This window comes from Grammomys surdaster, unplaced genomic scaffold (assembly GCF_004785775.1).
Source record: "Grammomys surdaster isolate TR1022 unplaced genomic scaffold, NIH_TR_1.0 279, whole genome shotgun sequence".
Lineage (NCBI taxonomy): Eukaryota > Metazoa > Chordata > Mammalia > Rodentia > Muridae > Grammomys > Grammomys surdaster.
In genome coordinates, this window is record NW_021604720.1 from 9,619,220 (window position 1) to 9,627,392 (window position 8,173).

Genomic DNA, 8,173 nt, shown 5'->3' on the forward strand with positions numbered 1-8,173 from the left:
ATTGTGTGTGTGTGCATGTGAGTGTGTGCCTATGTGTGAGTGTGTATGTGTGTGTGTCTGTGTGAGTGTGTATGTGTCTGTGTGTCTGTGTGAGTGTGTATGTCTGTGTGAGTGTGTATGTGTGTGTGTGTCTGTGTGAGTGTGTATGTGTCTGTGTGTCTGTGTGAGTGTGTATGTGTGTGTCTGTGTGAGTGCGTATGTGTGTGTGTCTGTGTGAGTGTGCATGCATGTGAGTGTGTAGTCACTGGAGAACAAAACAAAAGAAAAAAAAAAAAAGAAGTCCTCCGAGGGCTAGGTAATATGAAGATCTACCTGACATAGCAAATTCTAGAACTTCTGTCTTTAGAGGTAATGTTTGTTTAATCCATAAGGAAAACAGAGTGAAAGATACGGGGGCATTTCTGTCGATTATTAACATGCCCTGCTGGTTTCAGGGATTGTTTTGAGTGGAGAACATATTGCGAGAGGAAATTCCCAGCTCGCTACCCTTTTCATCAGGCCTATTAAGCTAATGATTTTATTTTAACAATGGCTTTCCCCACAGCCAGTCTGTCTAGGGTATAGGCTGCCAGACATGGTTACTAAACACCCAGAGACTCAGGCAATTATAGAAAATGCTATTTTTAAGTTCTATTGTATAGTTGCCTGGGCAGTGAGCTAGCTAATATCCACAGCACAGGTTCCAGAAGCTTCTGTACCACCAGTGTGAGCCTTGATTCATTTAGGTACCTATGGGAACTTGTGCCTAGGACTTAACCAAAGATGGATGCCAAATGGGAGTTACTCTTCACGTGGGCATGAGGGATGAGGCAATAAGACACTCCTAATCTGAGGTGGGTTTCTCAGGCCTGAAAAAAATCTAGGTAGAGAACTGGGATGGCCAATTTTAATTGTCAACTTGACAGAGCCAGGAATGGCTTGGGACGAGAGACTTGAGGGATCAGGTTAGCCTGTGAGCATCTCTTGGGAGGGGCACCTTTCCTGATTGTCATTTGATGTGAGATAATCCTCATATTAGTCTACTTTCTGTTGCCGTGATACAATATTATGACAGAGGCAAATTATAGAAGAAAGGGGTTACTTTGCCTTATGTTTCCAGAAGGTCAGAGTCCTTGATGGCAGCGTGGAAGTATGGGGGCAGGACCAGGAAGCTAAAGGTTCACAACTTGAACCACAAGCATGAAACAGAGAGCAGATCTGGGAGTGGTGCCAGACTTTGAAACCTCAAAGTCTGCCCCATGTGACATACTTTCTCCTGCAAGGGCACACCTCTTAAACCTAGCCAAAAGTACCACCAGCTGGGGACCAAGAGTTCCAATGCTTAAAACTATGGGGGAGCATCTCATGCAAACCACCACAACCCAGCCCACTTTGGGTGACACCATTCCCTAGGCAGTGGCCCCTGAATTACAAAAGAGTAGAGAATGCTAGCTGAGTACTAGGCATGCAGGAAATCATTCTCTGTCTACTTGCAGCTGTGAATGTGATGTGATAGCTATCTCAAGCTCCTACTGCTGGGACTTTTCTGCAACCGTGGATTTTAACTGAACCCATAAGATAAAATAAACTCTTTCTTTTCTAAGTTGTGTTTTGTTAAGGTGCTTTTTTTATAGCAACAGAAAAGAAACTAAACAAGGTCCAAGTGTTAGCGTGATACCTGACTTCTCTAAATGATATTTGCTATCAGCCAATGTGCCCTTACCTGGTCCACATGAGTGCAACGGTACTAAATTTAAAGGATCAATTTGAACCGAGTGAAGGCTGATATCCGCGCTCAAAACCTCAAAGCAGATAGATACTCTTGTCCACCCCATCTCCAGCCCTCAAATGCTCTCTGCCCCACGCTTCACAGTCCCTGCTGTCCCCTGCTCTTCCTCCAGTCAAGCAAGGCTTTGCTGGTAGTTTCTTTCTCTCTGTCCCCATCAACAGCTGACTTTCTACCTGGGCTTTCAAACAAGACCCAGTCTTCTGGTCTCAAGTTGCACTTATATACAGCCGATGGGAGATTCAAGAGCACGGGAGGCAAAAGTAAAGGGTATAAATTCAAATGGTGGCTATCTGGTTAAAGGGAAGACCACAAATTCCTCCCCTTACCCTGGGACTAGCGCCACCTCGTGTCCACTCCAGGAACTGACTTTGGTTTTCCCATCAGGAGCATTTTAGCAACTCTGAACTGGAAAGGGTCAGATGTGTCTTCCTCAGCCAGAGGCCAGCACGGAGCTTTACTCAGCAGGTCAAGTTTCACTCACATGATCAAGACAAAAAATAGTGAGAAGTGTTCCTGGAAGTTACTTCATTCAGATTCGGAATTCTCCACTCAAATAGGGAGTCTTCCAGTCACTGAAGGTAGACTCAGCCTTCCCAGATGAAATCAGACAGTTACATTTTGAATGTCATGTAGCCAGACAGAGAAGGTCATTCTGCACATCATACCTTGTTCCAAGAGGACTTGAGGCAATTTGCAAGAATAAATAATATCACATAGAAGGATTTGCATGTAAATAAAAAATCACATCTAAGGTAAATAAAAATAAGTAATTTAAAAACAAAACAGAGGAAAACAAGAGAACATCAGATGCTCAGGCTACGATGGTGGCTGACAGACTATCTGAGTCTGTCTGTCCCCCAAATCCTGACATAGTCTTGGATGCGGCATGGGCACTGGGTCTTTTTAAAGTCTCTTCAAGTGAGTTTCAGTGGCTGCAAAAGTTGAGAAACAATGTGGTCATTAAAATGAGAATAAAGGCCTACTTCAGAGCTTCTCAGCCACTGAAGGAAAAAGAGGGGATTTGGTGAGTTTCATATTAACATTATCCTAAAGGCTGCTTCTTCTGTCTGTGAGGTCTGGGGCCTTACTAATAGAAATCTTTCCCATGTTTTCACACTGGGGTGTGTGTGTGTGTGTGTGTGTGTGTGTGTGTGTGTGTGATATTCCTTGTGTGACTTATATGCGCACACACACTTTCTGTACATGTGGAATAAGCCTGCACTTGCTTTTCTTTTCTGCAAATGTTTTCTTTTTTTTTTTTTTACTTGCACGCATCATCACACAGATTTTAAGACAACTTTTGTCAGATCTGACTGAAAAAACATAGATGACCTTTTTTTTTTTTTTTAAAGAAAAACAATGTCTCTGCTTCCATCTTCATAAATGATCAGCTGTGCTCTCTGCTCGTTTTCTCTGAGATTACCATTTTCCTGGCATTCCTCAGAACGGAGGATAACCTGGACATCCAAGAGCCTTGCCAAGTGCTCACAAAAGCCTTCCAGGGGCTAGGGCTGTTAGACAGGGACTCTGTTACAGTTGTTCTTTGGCAGTGACAAAGCTAGCTGGATAATCTATGACTGCCCTTCCCAAGGCAGACACCACAGGGTTCTTCATGTACCTGAAAGAACCAGCCTCCCAGTCAGAGAGTGGGCCAATAAACAGAGCCAGCCCTTCTCTGAGGCAAGTGACCATGGGAGACCATGGTTGAGTAATACCACTGATGGGTCTCTGAGACAGAATGCAGCTTCCTTTGAAGCAGTTGCTTCCACCCCTGTGTTTGCATAACAACCCCTCTGGGGAAGGACCTGATTGATATGGTAGTTACTTATATGAACCAGGAGAGAAAGGACAGGCATTTTAGAATATTACTTCTCAGTCTTGCCCAGCAAAGACCAGGGATCTGGATCAATCCCTGTGTCTGGTACCAGCGATGCAGTCTGTGCTTTTGCTTTTTTTTTTTTTCTTTTTGTTTTTATTTTACGTACATTGGTGATTTAACTGCATCTTTGTCTGTGTTTAGATCTCCTGGAACAGGAGTTACAGACAGTTGTGAGCTGCCATGTGGATACTGGGAATTGAACCCGGGTCTGCTAAAAGAGTAGCCAGTGTTCTTAACCACCACACCATCTCTCCAGTTGTTTTGTTTCTTTTTACTACAGGTTCTTGTACACTCCAGTCTAGCCTCAAACTCTATGTGTAGCTGAGAAACTCTTAATCCTCCTGATTCCCCAACCCAGGAGGGCTGGAATTACAGACGTATGTCACCACACCTTGCTTTGGGGCTGCGTGCATGCTGTACCAACTGGGTTATATCTCCCATTCCTCATACAGAGTCTACCTATGTCTATCAGAGAAGCCACATCCAGAGCTTGGGGATTGAACAGGAAAGCTGAGCAAATCTCCCTGGCTTGTGAGAAAGTGACCCCCACATGGGAGATGGTGATGTTATCTTTTCACAGCTCGCACACACAGCAGGGAGATTATGGCAAATGGTTTTTTTAAAAAAAAAAAAAAAAAAGGTATGCATCGGGGGCCAACAGCAAGGTGTTATCCAGAGCAGTGATCCAAAGAGCAGCCAGTCATAGGATGCGTTCCTGCTAGCTCCCTTCCTCCCTCCAACACAGTGACCCCAGGACCTGGTCTTGCCCCTTAGTCCTCAGTTGTTGCAGGCAATCACTGCTGGAGGCCTGCAGCTGATGTTCTGTAGACTGGCCCTGCCACAGCCCAGCACCTTGGGCTGTCCTTGACACACGGAGACCTTCCAGATGTATTTGCTGAGTGAATGCACACTGAGTGAAGGATTCGGACATATCTTAACTACCATTTGGTTAAACAGAGCACCAGGGCGAGCCAGGCCCTGACTGGGGAACTGGCTATTCTATAGGGAGGAGGCAAAGAGGAGAAATTTAATGGCTCTTCAGGACTGGAGACAGTACCTGTCTTAGACACAGTAGTTCTCAATCTATGGGTTACAGCCTCCACAGAGGTTGCATACTAATATGCATACTAATATCCTGCATATCCGGTATTTACATTACAATTCGTAACAGTCGCAAAATTACAGTTACGAAGTAACAACAAAATAATTTTATAATTGGGAGTCAGCATAACATGAGGAACTGTATTAAAAGGATCCCAGCATTAGGAAGGTTGAGAGCCACTGGACTTGAGGGTGATAGTGAGTAATCCAGGCACAAACTACCCTAAGGAAGGCCAGACTCTGGGTCTCAGGGCAGCTGGTCCAGGTCCAGGCAGCAAGGTCCAGGTCATCCTGCCTTCCTCCCTCGATAAAGCTAAGGACATACAGCATTTCTGACAGCCTGCTAATAACTGGGAACATCCGATATTAACATTCTACCCGATTAGTTAAAGTTCACCCCATGTACACTGATGTAGGAAATTGGAAGGATGGTAGACTCATTGCCCCCCTTCTCTGTTTTTTCTTTAAAAAAAAAAAAAACCCACACTCAGAAGTGTTTTAATGGCTGTTGAAGGAAATTATTGCCGCAGCAATCAGAGCTCTCTGTGGGAACTGCCTTCAATAGTCCGTGGCCTCCCTTGTGAGGCGGGAGGGACATTTGGATATTAAAATGCCACCGAGCTGCATCCGCCAGACAAGCAGCCACTAATCATGTCTTAAGGCAGCAGGGGACAAACCCCAGGTTCCTGCTCACCAATACCTTCCTTAGACGGGCTGAGGCCAGATGGTGGCACTCCGGCAAGGACAACAGAGGAAGAAAAATGAGGAGGTGAAGAGAGTCTGGCACTTGGCCAGCAGACAGCACCACTGCTGCTGGCAGGTCTGATTTTCAGTCAAAGGCCAGAGCTTGTAGTTACATTCCGGGCTTACAAATCTTTGGCTAAATAAGAAACAAAATATCTAAGAATTGAGTAGAGTTATACAGTTTTGACCATCTCTTCTGGCATCTTTGGGACAGCTCTCTCTCTCTCTCTCTGTGTGTGTCCCTTGTCTCCTGCCTTTCTCTAGAGTTTGGCTCATGGAGCCCAGCAACAGGTAGGAGGGTGGGAATCTAGGATATGTATCTCCCAGTTCACTCCCTGTAGAGACTCCAGCAACATGTCTGTCAGATGCCCCTCTCTGCCAAGTCCCACGAGTGTGCCTTGGGGTCTGCATTCTGGCCTTGAAGCTGCATTCTGGACACTGTTGAACTTCTCCCAGTAAAGCTTTGGGAAAGTGGCAGTCACCTCCTTACCAGACACCCCACTGCAAGCTAGGGTTTATGTTCTCGCCCACTATACCTTTGTAAAAGGTCTCTCTATGACAATCATTCAGCTTTCAGGTATCCCCATCTTCTGCAAGGCTGTGGCTGGCACACAGATACAGACAGATCTTTCTGGACCTCCTCACAGACCTTCAGCATATAGCAGGGCTGATCTGAGAGTCTTCCTTTCCAAGGTCAATCAACAGGAATTTGCAGATGTAGGTACCTGGCACATTTGATCTCTCTTTTAAGTTTGGGTCTTGATTACTGCACCATGGGGCCTCTCTTGTGGGACTCCCTGGATCTTACCACAGTGTTCTCTCAATGCTAGCTGTTATGTCAACTAGAATTTGCCTACTATCCTCATGTGTGTGTATGTGTATATGAATCATGTACATGTGTGTGTGAATTATGTACACAAATGTGTGTGTATGAATTATGTACACGTAAGCTTGAGTATTTGAAACCCTAAACCCACCCTCAGTGACACACATCCTCCAACAAGGCCACACCTCCTAATCCCTGTCAAGTATTGCCTACCACTCCCTAGTGACCAAATATCTTAGTTAAGGTTTTACTGCTATGAAGAGACACATGACCCAAGTGACTCTTATAAAGGACAATATTTAATTGGGGCTGTGTTACAGTTTCAGAAGTTCAGTCCATCATCATCAAGGTGGGGAGCATGGCAGCATCCAGGCAGACGTGATGCTAGAGAAAGGCTGAGAATTCTACATCTTGATCTGAAGGTAGCCAGGAGAGATTCACTCTGGCCAGACTTGAACATACACATATACATATACATATACATATACATATACATATACATATACATATACATATACATATACATATACATATACATATGAGGCCTCAAATCCACCCCTCACTGTGACACACTCCCTCCATCAAGGACACACCTACTCCAACAAGGACACACCTCCTAATGGTGTCACTCCCTGTGGACCAAGCATTCAAGGATGTGAGTCTGTGGGAGCTAAACCTATTCAAACCACCACACCAAGCCTTCAAATATACGAGCCTATGGGGGCCATTCTTAGTCAAACCACCGTACCCACTGAGTCACCTACCCAGCCTTTTGGTATTCTTCTCATCAAAGCATGTTAACATGGAAGGTTTTAGTTGCCCTTCAGAACACAGACTCACATGGATACAAATCATCCTAAGACTGACCCTGGATCACAGTGCCTGGCCTTGGGTGCTCTCTAGAACCATGGAGCAAGATGCTGTGACTCCTTCACTCTTGCATTTTCTGTGCCTGCAAAATCATATCCATCCCATATGGGATATCATCCCATATGGATGACGCTGCCAATTTCTGCTGCTAGCTTCAGCTGGAGCCTGCCCGCTTTGGACCACAGATGAAGGGGCCTCAGTATGCCTTGGTGGCTGAATCTGCACAATCCATCTCCTAGGCAGCTGTTTCTTTCCCCTTTAGGTATTTTTTATATAAGTGGTGATTGATGGGTTTAAAAGTTACGCAGATTAGAATGTAATTGTATTTACACTTATTTTGTTAGACATCTTCCAGTGTCAGTCCCTGGCAAGCCTTTCAGCCCCATCCTGTGCTCCTAAGCAACTGTTGCCAAGTAAGGAATCCTTTCAGATACATTTTGAACTTCATGCTCTCTCAAATAAATTTGCCTTTTGGCAAGAGAGAGCCTTTGATGGGTGGGATCTTACCTTGAGAGCATCTTTCCTGCTGTCCCCATGCAGGATGGGATTTTTCCCTTAAGAATTACAGTTGCTATTTCATTGTTGCCTCAGCTGCAACTCTAAACTTGCTGACCCTCCTTTCCAGAACTGCACATTTTAACGCCTGCTTTGCCCGCTGCTTTTCTTCCCTGTAGACCTGGATGAAGGTAGTGAGCATTAACCATGGCACAGCCTGAATGCTATTCTACCTCAAAATATCACCGACCAATTACAATAATTAATTGCTTTTTAATTCCAGACTCAATAAAGTTCTCAAGACACAGGCAGAATGCAGCCATATTTGGGCCAGATTATAACCCAGACCTCAACAGATCCGGTTCTCATCTGAAGCCTTGTCAGCAAGGCCTCCACCCCCTCCACTCACTTCTCAACAGTCCTGTCTTCCAAGATCCCACCAGAATGACCAATTAAGATTAGCATTTTATTGCCCAAAGTTCCAAACTGT